This window comes from Lissotriton vulgaris, unplaced genomic scaffold, assembly GCF_964263255.1.
Source record: "Lissotriton vulgaris unplaced genomic scaffold, aLisVul1.2 SCAFFOLD_478, whole genome shotgun sequence".
NCBI lineage: Eukaryota > Metazoa > Chordata > Amphibia > Caudata > Salamandridae > Lissotriton > Lissotriton vulgaris.
The window spans coordinates 568787-585273 of NW_028254258.1; positions in this window are offsets into that span (position 1 = coordinate 568787).

Consider the following 16487-nt stretch of genomic DNA (forward strand, 5'->3'; position numbering starts at 1 on the left):
AAACAGAGAGGTGCAATAACAAAAAGAATGGCACAATAAGTCAACAGGCAAAATTAAGGGGCACAGTAAGGCAACAGAATTTAACTAAAAAACAGGCACAATACAGTCAGGACCAAGGCTTGAACCCCTACCTGTTCTAAGCTGCACAGGGCAGCGGCACAGCACAGCAGCAGGGCTGCAGAGGAAGAGAGCAGGTCTCTGGCCATGAGGTCAATACCAATGTGTGTTTTCACTACCTATGAGGTTTGCTCTTCCCATAGGTTAACATGGGAGAAGGTTGGAAATGACTTCAGGCTGCAATAGTGGATTGCAGTGGAGCAGCTTCATCATGTTTCCTATCACTGTATTTGCAGTGACAAACCCTTTCATGTGGTAAAGGTGGTTTTGTCATTATTGTAGAAAGGAGTTGATTAAGCACTATCCCATGAGCAGTGTCAAAAGTGACCTATTAGTCATAACAATTTTATATCCAAAGTAATCATAACATTGCACATTTCATCAACAATGTTCTCCTTGAGACAGGATGATCAAGCCAAAGCCATTTTGTATATATTATTCCATTTATTCATAAACATCAGAAGAAACAGCCAACACGTGTTTCATCGGTTCACAGTCCGTACCAAGACTTTCTCCAGGCTCGATAGATGAATGGAACACTGTAAGTAGAAGATTGATGATAGGCACGAAAAAATAAATCGTCCCAGACACGAACAATAATAGTGTCCCGGAGCACAAATCTCAATTGCCGTTAGAGGAAAATATAAAAAGAGTAGCGAGAAGGTAACCGTGGATAAACTCTCAGTTGTCAACCGGGATAGAGTTACAATGTGGCCGGATTGTGTGTTTACAATATATCTCTACTAAGTGTGACGGTGTGGATCAGAGAATTTCCAGGGTGTGACTATCAAAACTTGAGAGTTCTGGTTATTTGCCAGTGGTTTTGTCATTACTAGCTAAGAAAGGCCACTTCTAAGAAGGGTATTTCAAGGGGTTGGGGCCTTAGTAACAGCTAGAATGGGCCGATCTAATGTATTGTCTATAACATGTTCTAGCTGTCTATTTATACCAATATATAATGCTAAAAATTGGACCCATAATTCAATTTACTTGGCCCTTATATTTATTTATTATGATTCTTTTATTAATTTCCATGAAATTACAGTTAATTTTTGTCATAAAAGGGACCACTTTCATCATTTTGGCTATATACACCAAGGGCCCGATTTACAAAGGTAAAATGAGAGGAAAGTCCATCTTCAAGACTTTCAGTATTCATAGAGGGCATTTACAAGAAGTAAAGTTAGATTTTTGTCTCAGTTTAATTTAAGTTTTGGTTGTAAGTTTAACTGAGACAAAAATTCTATTCTCAGTTAAACTTAAGACCAAAACTTAAGTTAAACTGAGAAAAAAGACTAACTTTACTACTCCTAAATGCCCTTTGTGAATACCCAAACTCATAAAGTGAGAGTTTTGTCTCAGTTTAGCTTTGTGAATCGGGCCCAAACACATTAAATACATTAAAAAAAAAACAAGATGTGAAAAACATATTACAAAACAAAAACAAAAACCAGAGAAACCGTGGGGCATATGTAGATAAATCCATTTTTGCGATTCTGAAAATGCGATGTTCTGCGAATCGCACTTTCAGAATCGCAAAACGGGATGTAGATAAAAACTGGCTATTAAATAGCGATTACCAAAAAATCGCAGAATCAGAGTGCGATTACACAAATAGCGATTCTTCATTAGTGAATTCGCCAATAAGGAATCGCAAAAACGGGAAAAAGCAGGTGCAGAATGATGACATCACAACCAGGAAGTGTGACTGCCCATGCTGCATCTGATTGCCTGCACCTGTTCCTGAGTCAGTTGCTGCCTGAGATACAGTGAGGAAGGAGTGTGGTTTTGTCTCTGCAACTAATACTAGCTGAAATGGAATCCCAGGGTGGGGACAAGCAGGCTGAGGAACCCAGCGGGAAGAGAAAGCAAAAGTTCTCAGAGAGGGAGCTTGAGGTATTGACTGAGGAGGTTGTGAGGCAACATGACCTCCTGTTTGGGAAAGCCTCACTCCGTGTTCCTGAGGGCAGGAAGCGAAAAATATGGAGTGACATCCAAGAGAAGGTAAATGCCATAGGCGTAACTCACCGTACCACCGAGGACTTAAAGAAGAGGTGGTACGACATGAGGCAGAGATCGAAGGAGAGGGTGGCCACCAGATTGACAGAGGCAAAGGCAACTGGAGGTGGGACCTCAACTGCACCAGATTCAAAGCCCCTGGAGGAGTGGTGGAGGGCACACTCATTCCTGAGGCAGTGATGGGCATGGCTGATCTTGACAGCTCCGACAACAGAGACACCAGAGTAGGTAAGATGCATGCCAATATCCCGAAAACATACCCATCCCACTTATACCCCAAAATACCATGAATAGGAATCTGGTCCATGTTTTGAGGGTCACCCAGAATTGCATTATGGGAAATGTAGTCCCATGCACTGAAACTTGGTCCTGTGACGAATACAAAGGGTACATAGGCAACAGTCACACTAGCAATGTGCAAAATAGACAAGTAGTCATGTCATTAGTAGTATAAAGAACTTTATTGTAATTAAAAAAAAAATGACACACAACTCATGTGTGCTATTTTTTTCAGCTGGACCTACAACACAGGACACAGTGGCAGCAGTGGGGGAGACAGTAACAGATGAGGACCCGGCAGGGCAGGAGGGGCAGGGTGCCACAAGGGACACACCATCAGCACCACCCAAACGGCGCAGAATTGTTCCAGCACTAATTCCAATGGCATCCGGGTCTACGGATGCTGAAAAGGACACACTGGCTGCAGAAACACAAAACCCAAGGCAGGGTACAACACAATCCTGCGCACCAACCACAACCGGCAGTGGTGCAAGACAGAGGGCACAGGCCAACGCCAGCAATGCCTCCTCGGGTACAGACTCGGTCTTCGCAGGCCTGGAGGGCAACATGTTGCGTGTGCAGCGCCTGCAAAGTAAAGGGATAATGTCAGTCCAGCGCCAGCTAGCACAACATAACCGCCACATGTCGGAGCTGAGGCTTGGGGTGACAGCCATCGCACAAGCTTTGGAGGCTAATGTGAGGGAAAACAGAAGGGCCAGGCAGGCCAGGCGCAGGGAACAACATCGGCTACACACCCGCCTGGACTAGTTCCCTAGGGCTGTCAGCCGGCAATCCACTGCAATATCCATGCTAGCACGGAGATGCATTAGCATGCAACATGAGATGGCACACTGCTGCCAGGACTTCGCCAGGGGCCTGGTGCAGGTGACCCATGCACTAGATCAGCTGTGGGCTGTTGTCACTGGGGGAATTGGAACACCAGGGAGCCTGGACACAGATGGGCAATCCAGCAGGAGCACACCAACTCCACCTATTCCTGCTGAAAGGCGTAGGAGTGGGCGTCAGGGCATAGCTGTGGATGACAACAGTGAGGTAAGTGCACAGGCTGAAGGAGGGGCATCAGGGCGTGCACGCCGGAGGTGAAGGGGTGGCATGCGTCTATGGCATGTTGTGAGGCAACACATGCCATAAGGACCAAATAACTCACTATCATGATGACACTGTGAGGCCAATAACATTTGCTACCAACATAGTCACAGTCACACTGTGTGACTTTTCACATCCTGCAGTTAAGGGAATAAACCTATTTTATTTGCATCAACATTGGTCATTGTGGTCTTTTTTATCACCTAGAAGTAGTTCTGTGTGATGTCATCACGTCTCAGGTGCCCGGCAGCTGCCCCGGCTCCACCTGCACGTCTGCGTTGGGGAGTTGGATCCTCCTTATCTGATGTGTCTGCATCTGTCAGATCGACTGGGGTGCCCTTCTTGGTAGCGATGTTGTGTAGCATTGCGCAGGCCACCACAATCTTGCAACATGTCTTCAGGCTGTACTGTAGGGTACCTCCACTCTTATGGAGGCACCGGAAATGGCTTTTGAGGATTACAAAGGTCCTCTCAATGGTGGCTCTTGTGGCTCTGTGGGCAGTGTTGTACCTCCGCTCAGCAGCTGTGGATGGATTGAGGTAGGGTGTGAGGATGTAGTCCTGCACAGCATATGCACTGTCTCCTGCAGGGATAAAGTATGTTGTTGTTTATTGAGATACTGCAAGTTCAGACATTTAATTCTTCTGTTTGTGTGTGACATACAATTACCTAGCAGGTATCCCTCTCCGAACTCGCCATTTGTGAGTCTGCGATGTAAGCCACAGTGTCGAAAAATGATGGAATCATGAGTACTTCCTGGGAATTTTGCTACTATATCTGTGATTACATGTTTAGCATTGCAGACTACCTGGATGTTTAAAGAATGGTAGGATTTTCTGTTTCTGAAAACATACTCATTGTGTGAGGGGGGACAGTGCGACATGGGTTCCGTCTACGCAGCTAATCACGTGGGAGCAATTTGGTAATAATCTTGTTTTGTTTGGTCAAGTTCCTGCTGTGTGTCTGGGAATTTGATGTGGTGATGCGGTCAAGTTCCTGCTGTGTGTCTGGTAATTTGATGTGGTGATGCCTCCTCTGCATCATAGCATTGAGGAAAGCATGAAAAAAGCGCGAAAGTGCACCCTGGGACACCCCTCCTACTGCGGCTATTACTCCCTGAAAACTCCCTGACGCTAGGAGGTGCAGTGAGCACAACACCTGTATGTGTGTGGGAATGGTGTGGGCCCTGTATGTGGGGTGCTTCCGCATGGGTGTCAGCTCCTCTATCAGCTCCAGGATACTTTCTGGATGCAGCCTGTAGTGCACATGGATGTCCTCCTCAGTGTGTTGGAAGAGGGTGATGCCTGTCCTGTAGATCCTCTCCTGGTGTCTCCTTCTCTCTTCAGCCTCTCGGAAACGCAGCCTCCTGGTTATTACCTAAAGCCATGCCATTGTGAGAAGCCACTGTGGCATTATGGGCCAGTTTAAATAGGTTGCACCTGATTACCACCTGGTCTGAGTTAATGGTATTAGAGAAGTGCAAATTAGCGAATTTCGAAAAATCGCAATTTGTGATTTTTACCTACATAGCAAATTCCGACTTTGCATTTTGCTTGCCGGTGTTTGCGATATTCGCAATCATTGGGACGCAGCTTGCGAATTCGCAATTTTATTTGCAGAATCTTTGACACGCTAAATTGGTAATCGCTAATTTTTTTATTAGCAATTTTGCATGGCACAATACTTACCTACATCGCATCACACACTTTTGCGATCGCAAACACCCTGGATTCTGCGAATCTCGGGGTTTGCAATCGCAAAACACCTACCTACATATGGTCCCAAATTCACAAATTAAAAACAATTCATGTGCACAATTTTTCAAGTGCTTTTTCCAGTCATATATTCATGAAATCAAACAGTGGAGACCATAATCCCACAAAATGGTTCTGCTGTTGGTAACTCTTAGGGACTGATGACTCAATTTTAGTCTGTAGCATAGGGTTGGGAAATTGCCACTAATCCCACTGGATAGGCCTACTCTTGCAGTTATAATTCCCAAGAGATTGTGCTGTGCCGACATATTTCATACCTCCTTATCATTATAGGAGTTCTCCTCTAGACATCGACTGGATGCCTACTGAAAATAATAATGTGTGTATATCAATAAGTTTCCTTTTTCCATTAGCCCTCTTGCCCCACTTGTGTACTTAATTAAAGTTGATAAAATTAGTATCTCAGTTGTGCTGGTACTCCTATACTCGTTGCTACAATTCAAATTTGAATTTCTTTCGAAAGTCCTATAACCTCTCTTCTGTATGAGTTATGATAAATTCAACAGTGGCAAGTTGTTGGATTTATCATTACCAATACTTTAAGTCCTCAAATTACTAGCAATGTTTATACTTAAATAAAATATTCTAATGTTAGCCTATGAAGCCAAGTACCTATAATGGGGAAAAATGAAATTGGCAATTTTTCCCTCCCCAGGGCTTATAAAACAACTTTTATAATGTCCCTGCTTAGAGTTAAATGGCACCCCACCCATGGGGCACCTAGGGTAGGCATGGGCGGAAAATCCGTTCCGCTCGCGGATTTTGCGGATTTTCGGGAAATCCGCAATCCGCGAGATTTGCGAATTTCCTGCAAAATCCGCAAATCCGCGAGCAGCGGATTTTGCTCGCACTGCTCGCACTGTTCGCGTGAGTTCGCGCCCCGCGAATAAGTGCGAAATTGCAGAAATACGATCTAAGCAAAACTGAAAGTAACTACTTACCAGGTTCAAAAGTTCAGGCACATCATTAGTAGCCATTTCCTGTAGTGCTTCCTGAGGGGCCCCTCCAGAGTTCAGTTGCCAGTTGAAACTATTATGTGACCCTGCTCTGAACCTCAGAATAGTTACACATATGCCACAAAGGTCATGAATTACAGCTAAGGGAGACAAGCAGGAGCCAGGCTGGAAGTTAAAATCCAATAATCAGCCCCTAATTCATTATTGTCAGTTGGGGCAGGGCAGGTGTTGTAACTAATTTTGCAACAATGAAAGCACTTAGCAAGTGCAAAAGATCACTAATCAGGGCGCACTAAGGAAGCAGGTGCCAGCTAAAAAAATATTCTGTGACACATTAATCAGCCCCAAATTAATTCAGGTCACTTGAGGCAGGGAAGGTGTGCTTTGCTTTGCCGAAAATAATGTACACTGGACAACCAGAGGGTGTGGTGATGAAACAGAGGGTGGCATGGGTGGGCCAGAGGGTGGCATGAGTAGTCAGAGAGTGGCAGTGGTGACAGAGAGTGGCAGTGATGAAGAAGAGTGTCCCAAACAGGTTGGACACGTAGAAACAACAAGTTCGCAAAACTTGCGACCCGACAGGTAAGTTCGCAAATTGCGAAATTGTAAAAACCCTCGCGAACTGGCAGAAACACGGGCGAACACAAAAAAAAAAAAAAATCCGCAAATTCGCGGGAATTCGCGGATTTTGCGGATTGCGAGTTCGCAAATCCGCAAATTCGCGGATTGCCAATCCGCAAAATCCGCTCATGCCTAACCTAGGGGAGACCTTAGGGATGATTTATATGTAAAAGTAAGGTAGATTGCTACTTTGGATGTACCTTTAATTCCAAAGCCGAATTTTTCATATAATGTACCTTTAAAGACATTCTACAAAGCAGGGCTGCCTTTAAAAGTGACAGCAGGCCACACAGCAGTGCACAGTCCTGTGCAGGAAATCTACTAGGCCTCTAAACCCCCTGACCAATCATATACTAGAGTATGATAGGTAGTTTAAATCCCCCTTGCCTTATTATGTACTTGGGGCTTTCAGGGGTCTGTCTGCAAGTTGTAAGAATACCTAATTACCATAAACCTTCTTAATCAGAGCACTCGGTAGCATAGCCCAGGGACCAGTCAGAGTCAGTTACCACCAGCATCAGTCAAAAAAATGGGGTGAATAGGGCAAAAACAATGACTTTCTCACAATATCTAGTATACATACAGGAGTAGAACTGGCTATAGACACATAGCCTGATTCACAAATGTAAACGTACATGTTTGTGTAAGTTCACTTTTTTCGGTATCACACAAAACTGCAATTTAATAATAACTTTATGACTGCAACTACTCCGCATTGGTGGCGTAGAACACCACAAATAAAAAGATAGGCTTGTCCTCCCCAGTCATTCATTTACTAGTAAATTGTAGTTTCATGAATTCCGAATTAGAATAAACTTACACAAACATGAGTAAACTTACACAAACTTGTAAGTTTTTCTTTGTGAGTCAGGTTCACAGTCATTTCCAATCATGATATTGGTTCTATTTCTATACTGAATGAACCACAAAAGAAATTTTAACATGGTGGCACAACTGCTGAGCAAAACAAAAGAGAGCATTAGATACAAACTTGGTCAGGGGTGTTCACCAGCGGAGCCAGCTGAGGCCAGCCGCTGCAAACTAGTGGCTCCACCACCTGTAACTTGAGCGGGAGAAGAGTGAGGCAGGCTGCCATGCCTTCCACCCTTTATTTTGTATCCCAGTTCAACAAGAAGAATACTGTGGTATATAAGGAATCAAAGGCACTCGGGCCATAAGTACAGAAAATAGAAATTAAGATTTCCCATTTGTGATTCTTACTGAATAGTAATTAGGCAATTGAACATCCCAATGTACAAAATAAATGTTTTCAAAATAGCGATTTATGCATATTATTAAGGTAGGTGGCAATTTGCAACCCGTTAGAAATTGTGGCAGTCAGAGAGATGGTGGCCAGCTGGGATCTGCAGACCACCATGCCCGTGACTGCTTTTTAGTAAAGCAGTAAAAATGTTTAAAGACACCCTGTTTTCCTTAAAGGAAAAGAGTATCCATCTAAAAAACTGAAAATAAACTTTTAAGTTTAATTTTTTGATATTAGGTCCATGGACTTCTGCCTACTCTTAAAAAATATTTGTTTCAACATTCACAAAGGGAAAGTGGTCTCTTAGGACTGCTCCTTATTTGCGAATAGTTGCCACCTCCTTTGAGATGCCAGTAAAATAGGAAGGATTTGCAAAGTTATTCAGTCGCAAAACATTCATTCTTACCACTGTGATTATGAATTTGGAAGGGATGCCCTTAGCACGCCCCTTCCACATATGAATCACTAAACAAAAATGATGATTTGTTAACATGTTACCAACCACAAAAAGGCTTTGCACATATGACCCATGGTCATTATTAATAATCATAGATTAAGAGAAGTTAACTTAGGCAAGTGACAGGGTGGCACTGCCCCAGTTCAGGAAGGATCTCAAGACCCGGCTCCTCAGATAACCCCAGCACTCAATAGAGCCGCTCCCCTCCCCCCAGCACCTTGAGACCCTCGCGGGCGAGTAGTTGCACTTTGCCAACCGTGATTGATTGACTGATTGACAGGAAGGTCATGTGATGCTACTGTTATCTGCTATTACCATCAAAGCCCGTACTATTAGGATATAATCCAGTAGACGTTAACAAACTATTCAGGAAGAGATTTTAAAATATATTGTATACCAATAACATTGTGTTGTTATGGAAAATAAAAATGTTGGGGGTTAAAATTGATTTGATGCCATCTGCAATGGCGACCTGGTCCTGCAAAAAAATCATTTTGATCTTTGCTAGCCACTGCACCACTATTTTTCACTGATTATTTTGATTCCAACTTATTTAGTGTCAATAGATGACCCTCAGCATATTCTTTAAAAGCTTACTATTTGGTCTGTTTCGACTTGACCACATTTCCAAAGATCATTTGATTCCTGGAGTTGCATGGAATAATAGAGAAAATGCATTCACTTCAATTGTGTGGAAAGTATTTGCTCTTTGATCTATACCAACTAACTTCTTCTCTGAATAGTCAGTAAAATACTGCTTTTATATACTAAGGAAAAAGCTTTGTGATGGCCACTAAATATGGGCCTGGTAAGTTCGCCTATTACTTGAATACTGAAATATGGTCTGCTCTTAATATTAAAGTTGTGATTACCCTACGCAAAATATTTTCAGATTGGGTGTAGATGTCTGATTGCTTTAAACAGGCGATATTTTATTTAACTATATTTCAGGTACAATATTTATGCCAGGTTATATTATGAGGGTATTCTGGTACAGCTCCTAACAGGGTTTACTATCACCTTGAGGGCATCAAACTACAGCCCAAGAAGTACGTTTAAAAGTTTTTATTACACCAATAAGGTGTATATTTTTTATTTAAATTGAATTATTTTATTAATATAGTTGTAAATAGATTCCCAAGTACTTCATAGAACTTTGGCGTCATCCAGGTTCTTTTTTGCCAATCTCTTTTACCAATGTGGTCTTTGTTAACACTACTGAGAAAAGGAAACCTCTCAGATTGTTCAATTATAAACATATGATACGCCCCGCAATAAACTAGTACAGCACAACCACTTTCACGATAATCTGGAGAGAAGGAAATCAAAACGCGCTTATGGGCCCGGGAAAATTAAAACGTGGGCGCAGTGGTAGCCCATAATGAAAAGCGGTGCCCAAGGACCCTAATGATATTAGCAGCCACACAGCGCCCCAAACTTCCTAATTAAATAGCAGCAATATGGTGTCCCAATGTTCCCAATAAACTAAGAGCAATACGGTACGTTGGGCAATCTAATTAATATAGGAAACACGCACCCCAAGCAACAAGGGATAAATGCAAATGTTTGTCCACCACAACTGATGCATAGGGGCCCCTAATACCCAGAAAAGAAGGTGCCACAGCAAATCTTCAGCAGCCCAGTTGGGAGATGACAGGGTGCACAAGACAAACAAGCATTTGCAATGCAATAACTCTTGCAATTGCAAAAGTTTGAGCTATTGGCATTTGTCAATGACAATGCCTTTTATGTATGTGTTGTTAAAACGTATAACTAAAAGGAAGATACAAATAATCCCAGAGGCATATGTGATTGATGTACATATGGCTGACAAGATTTGCTTCACGTTTTACTAATCTGTCCTAATGCGAGTATAATAGCGGCACAACGTCGATATATATAATTCCAATTCAATTAAAGTATAATGCACTTTTGGCCTAAGATTTAATTATGTTGTGTAACTCACCAGTCAATTTATTAGTATGCCATAACCTGTATAAGTTTTTGAAACGTTTTTTTGAAGCTGTTTTAAAGTTAATCAGAAGTTCCTATCTTATCTTTATAGAATGTTGTATGGGTAGGTGATAGAACATTGTTACTGGTCCATTTTAGAGTGTGTTTTAATGCACAATGGTGTATGGGTAGGCAATAGAACATTGTTACTGCTCCATTTTATAGTGTGTTTAAATAGCAAAAGGTTCATCGTATAATCATTTTAAATTCAATATTAACAATTTTATTTCTGTATTTGTTGATCTCAGTTGAGGTCTGAATCAAATAAAATTTATTGATATTGATATATTGATAACCCAAAGGCATTGTCATTTACAATGCCAATAGCTTAAACTCTTGCAAATGCGAGACCTATTGCATTGTAAATACTTGTTAATATATGGGAGCATTTTTACAACCATCCGCGCAGCACTTTTTATTAAATAAATTCCTGAGTACGTAGTCAATCCTCCATGGTGGGATTTAACTGAGTTATGCCCGTGTACTTCAAGTGGTGCAGTATAGAGCCAGGGAACCAAGTACAAGCCCACCCCGGCATCCCACCGTTAGGCTGCGCAGTTTTATGTAATTCAGTAAACACGCACTGTACTTTAGTACATACTTTATAAATGCTGGCCCGCCCCTGGATGTGCATGCCTGTTCTCTTTTATGCTAGGCTTTTGTCTGACTGTAATGGAATTGGTGCTGATTTAAAGCACTCTGATACCTTCAGGTAAAATTTGCGCCATATTAAAGTGCAAACAAATGAATAAATAAAAAAGCCTACCTGGGGCACGTCTGTTCTTATCCTGCGATGCCACATGCCTTCGGGTCTCTGTACTGATTAACTGCAACCGGCTGTAGGAAACCTCCCTGGCAGGAACAACGTGTTGTGGGGCAGGCGCAGGGAATGTAGCCACTATCCAGTGGCTGCACGGCGGGGTAACAGTGTGGGGGCAGGAAGGCAGGCAGTTGGTACGGCTGTGCCATGGCAGTGTAGTCCTCTGTGCAGGCTGGGCATGGGGGTTGCAGTTGGCTGACGGGAAGTGGTGAGGAGGGGCTGGTTCCGTATGCTTGCTTCCTGATCTTGGGCAGGCCAAAGTTAAAAAAAAATAAAAACGAGTTGGGCAACCCGCTGCAAGGAGATGTGCTGTCGCCATTATTGAATGTTTAAAAAAAAAAAAGAGATTTGGGCGAGCTGCGCACAAGAAGATGCACGACCGCCATCATTTAATGTAATTAAAAGAAGGCTCTCCACTGGAGGAATAGAACAAAATTAAAATATACACGTTACATCTGTTTTTTTTAGATAGCACAAACTCGACCCAAAGGTATCAGCCCGCTTTACGCGAGCACCAATTGCATTACAAATGGGACGCATTTTTCAGCACTGCGAGAGGGTGATTTGTCTACAATCGCAGAATGTTCGAGCCCCCGCCACACTCCAACCTGGTTCACTGCATCAAAGTCGGCCGCTGTTACTTACCAAATACAAGGGCGCCCATGTTACAAATATGAAAGGGTGCTGTGCTAACATGTAAGTGCGGCACCCGGCATGGGGTTTGCTGTTGGCTGAATGGAAGTGGTGAGGAGGTGCCGGTTTGGTATGCCTGCTTCCTGATACACTGATCTTGGGCAGGCCACGGTATTAATAAAAAAACGAGTTGGGTGACCCGCAGCAACGGGATGTGCGGTCGCCGTTATTGAGTATTTTTTTTTTAAACGTTTTGGGCGAGCTGCACACAAGATGCACGGCTGCCATCATTAAATGTAAGTAAAAAAACCTCTCCCATGGGGGAATGTAACAATATTAAAAGATACACGTTGCCATCTGATTTTTATAGATCGCACGAACTCGACCCGAACGTATCAGCCCACTTTAAATGAGCAGCTATTGTATTACAAAGGGATGCAGTTTTCAGCACCGGGAGATTGTGATTTGTTTACAATCACAGAATGTTCGAGCCCCCACCACACTCGAACCTGCAAATATGAAAGGGGGCCAGGCTAATATGTAAGTGTGGCACCCGTGCATGTAAAAATGATGCGCTTGGCGGATCCAAGTAATCCTAATCATTAAAACGGATGCCGTGCTAAAACATCAAGAGCGGCGTCCATGCATACTGAGGTTCTGTGCATGGGTACCCATGAAAGGGCCGCCATGGCTAGCAGGAAATTAAAAGAAATAGTCCTTGAAGTACCACATAAACAGTTTACAGTGTATGTAAGCTGTAGTTGGTCGGTGCAGCTCCGTACAAAACGGAAATGATGTATTGTGACCAACAACAAATAAGGAGCAGCTAAAGAAGAGCAACAGGAGTATGGACTAATAGCAAGCAGGAGGGGGGTTTCACTCACTGTTGAGATTACTACAGGTCTTGCAGACAGCGCATGCATGCTGCCTGGGCTTGACCCAATGAAAGATTCCCAAAGCTCAAAGCTGTTGAACTACCAGCCCAAAGTAAACCCGAAATGAATCGGTCTCAGGCCAAAATTGTAACACTCAAAAAATGCAATCATAGGCTGAAACAACCATTTGAAGCTGAGTCTAATTTCCATTTTAAGAAAATATGTAGAACTCACAGTGACTAAATTATTCAATGCATTGAAAAATGGTCACTCACTTCTCATGATGAGCAGCAAATTAAACAAAGAAGCCATTCTGGGCGTGGTCTCTGATCATGTGCACAGCAGCCCTTTCATCCAAAATGTAATATTACATTTTCTCCAATGCATTTTCAACACCCTACTTCTTTGTCAGACACTATCCCGCCTTCTTTGTATGTACTTTATGTACCACCAATGTTAGTCTTTTCAGCAAAGATGCAAACATGGTGCCTCAAAAGCAGATCAGAATTGGAGGATTTATAAAATATTGTGCCTAATAAGGGATCGTGTGTGAAACAACATACCCTACCTGCAACAAACATCATCATTAACAGCTGGAATATCTAAAGGCGTGAATGCTTGGTTTATAAATGCATTTGTTACAGTCCACATTTATAAATGACTCCATTAACCACTATTTCTGAAGCTAAACTTTCCACAATTTCTAAATACATCCATGATAATCTTTCAATTACACTTTAAAAAGTGTTATTTCCCTTTAATGGATTGCATGCCTTACAATGTAAGTGAATATTGTTGTGCACATTTCAAGATGCTCTCATGTGTTAATAACCTCACTAGCACGACAACGCCTTATATTACCTGAGCACAGCATGCGTGCTGTTCAATAAAGATGGGCAAACCAACAAACTATCAGAGATGATCCTAGCCAAGGATGTGCCCTACCTGGAAGATCCCATGCACGAGCTGATCATTGCAAATAATAACCACGTAATGATGCCACAAACATGTTACAATATGAAAAGGTGCTCTAAATTCAATAAAGTGTATAGGCCCGATTCACAGAGGTAACTTTACTGCTTTTCAGGTATCCCGGAAGGTAAAGTTAGACCAAAAGTCTAACTTAGATCAAAAGTCTAACTTTACTACTTTTCGGTATTCACAAAGGTAAAGTTAGACCAAAAGTCTTAGTAACTTATCTTTGTGAATATCGAAAAGTAGTAAAGTTAGTCTTTTGGTCTAAGTTAAACCTTTGGTCTAACATTACCTTCGTGAATCGGACACTAAGCCTTTAACATGCAAAGCTTTGATATTAACATGCCACATTATAGCATTTCACTGAGAAATACTTATTAACAAGCATTTGCAATGCAATAAGTCTCATCTTTGGCGCCTTATTTGTATTTAGCTATGCAGCACATTAACGTGGGTACTGAAGCATCTACTGTTCTTTAACATGGAGAGGAAGTAAGCACCAAACTGGGTGACACGCCAGATATGGGAACACATGGAGAGAAATATTGCCTTTCAGCGGGAAATGGTATAGTCCAAAGCTCTGTTTTTATTATAAAATCAAGGTCTTCGGTGGTCATATCACTGAAAATACAAGATTTGAAAACAAATATTATTGTCTACGGGTGCTCGTGGAAGACAATTTTTCGGGACTGGAATCTAGAGAATGCTAAAGTGATTCTGAAATTTTACTGACCTCTGCTGGTCGTTTTCTATCAAGAAAGTTAAATATAGGCAGTTGACACAAAAAGAAAGAAAATAAAGTCCCTAAGCAGAAAGCAATTCTGGTATTTTACTGACCTCTGCTGGTCGTTTTCTATCAAGACAGTTAAATAGAGGCAGTTGAACAGAAAAAAAGTCCCTAAGTGGAAGCAGACCTAGGGCTGATCTCCAGAGCCCACAAAGTACATTCACATATAAGTATATACTAAAGTATATAAGCATATACTAATGTATATACAAGAGGTCTTGAATGCTCGACCTAAAAATGATAGTTTTTAAACCTGAACTTTAGTGAACCACAAGGCAAGGCATTTTCTCAAGTGAAGGAAAGAGGAAAAAACAAGGAGAAATAAAGTTATTTCTCCTCGTTACGCCTCCAATGGGGAGGTGTAAGATGTTGGCTCATCCCCAGGTTTACGTCGTTTTGTAAATCTGGGGAAGGTCGAAATCTATGGGTGTTGAGTGGGAACACCCACCTCAACGCCCATAGTACGCCTCACTAATACAGAGTATGGAAACGCAGCGATTTGCGCTGCGTTGCCTTACCCCATGTCTCTGAAGCCATTCAAAGGCAAGCAATTGACTTTGAATGACCTCATATATATGAGTTTGCAATTTGAGCCACCGAAGCGTCCGAAAAAGGGATACTGTTGCCAGAAGGTAGCCCAGTTTTGGCAACAAGTCATGGACGTGATGTCCAAAGCTTCCGGGTTGACAGTTCCAATGGACGCCAAATGTCTCCAGTTGATGATCAAGGGAAGTATTGACAGCCCCAGACATGCCAGTCTATGGCTGGCCCTTGCTGCCGGGATCGCAAAGGGAAACATTGCGAGGTGGGGGGGACGCCCCAACCACCATCAATGATGGAATAGGAAGGAGACCTAGATTTGTGCTGAGGTGCCGAAGAGACAGTCTATTAAAGCAGGGGTGTGCTAAAAATTGGGAAAAGATATGGGCACCATGGTGCAGATACAGAATGACTGGGGGAATAGTGAATAACACCTACCACAATGAGGGAAGAGGGGGCGGGGATCCGATGAATTATATCTACATTTGTGTTTGGGAACTGGGTTCTTCTGTAACTCCGTGTCCTCTTGGACTATGGGAGACGGATCGTCTCGAACCTCGCTCAAGTGTTATTAATGTAATGATGAAACTTAACAATGTACATGCATATGAGAGCTTTGTATTGTATGGTCGTCTGAGCAAAGTTAATTAAAAGAGTTAAAAAAATGCTACAGCGGCGCAAGGAGCTCATAAATATACCCCCGAGTTTGTAACGGTTTCTAGAAATAACAGAAATAGACTTTTCATATTACCAGCCCATGCATTAGAAAGAATCCTCCCTCAGTTTTTGAAGCAAGTGCAAAGGTACAGTTTTATGCTTCCCCAATGGTTTATGAATCCTTCCCCAGGCTTGTAAAAGATTTGTGTTTTCAGCCAACACTACGATTGATTGGCTCCAGTAACATTTACTACACTTGCTCAATTAGCAACAGCTACAATGATTTAGTCCCAAACTCTTAGTAGGAGGTAATGAGCGAGGAAGAGGGAATATTAAAACGTCTACTAATAAATAAAGACACAAATGTGACTTTCGATGGAGTAGATCTTAATGCAAAATCTACACGCAATGGAGGCAAACGGGATTTAATGGAGAATGGTTTATGAGTGGGTTATGTCAAGTTAGTTGTGGAGCATTGGGGCCTCTTTCATTCACCTGTCATGGGCAGTCATGCAATCTTTGGGGCAGATTTACAAGCCCTTGCGCATCTTTTGCGCCACCAATGCATCACTTTTGTGATGCAGCGGCGGCG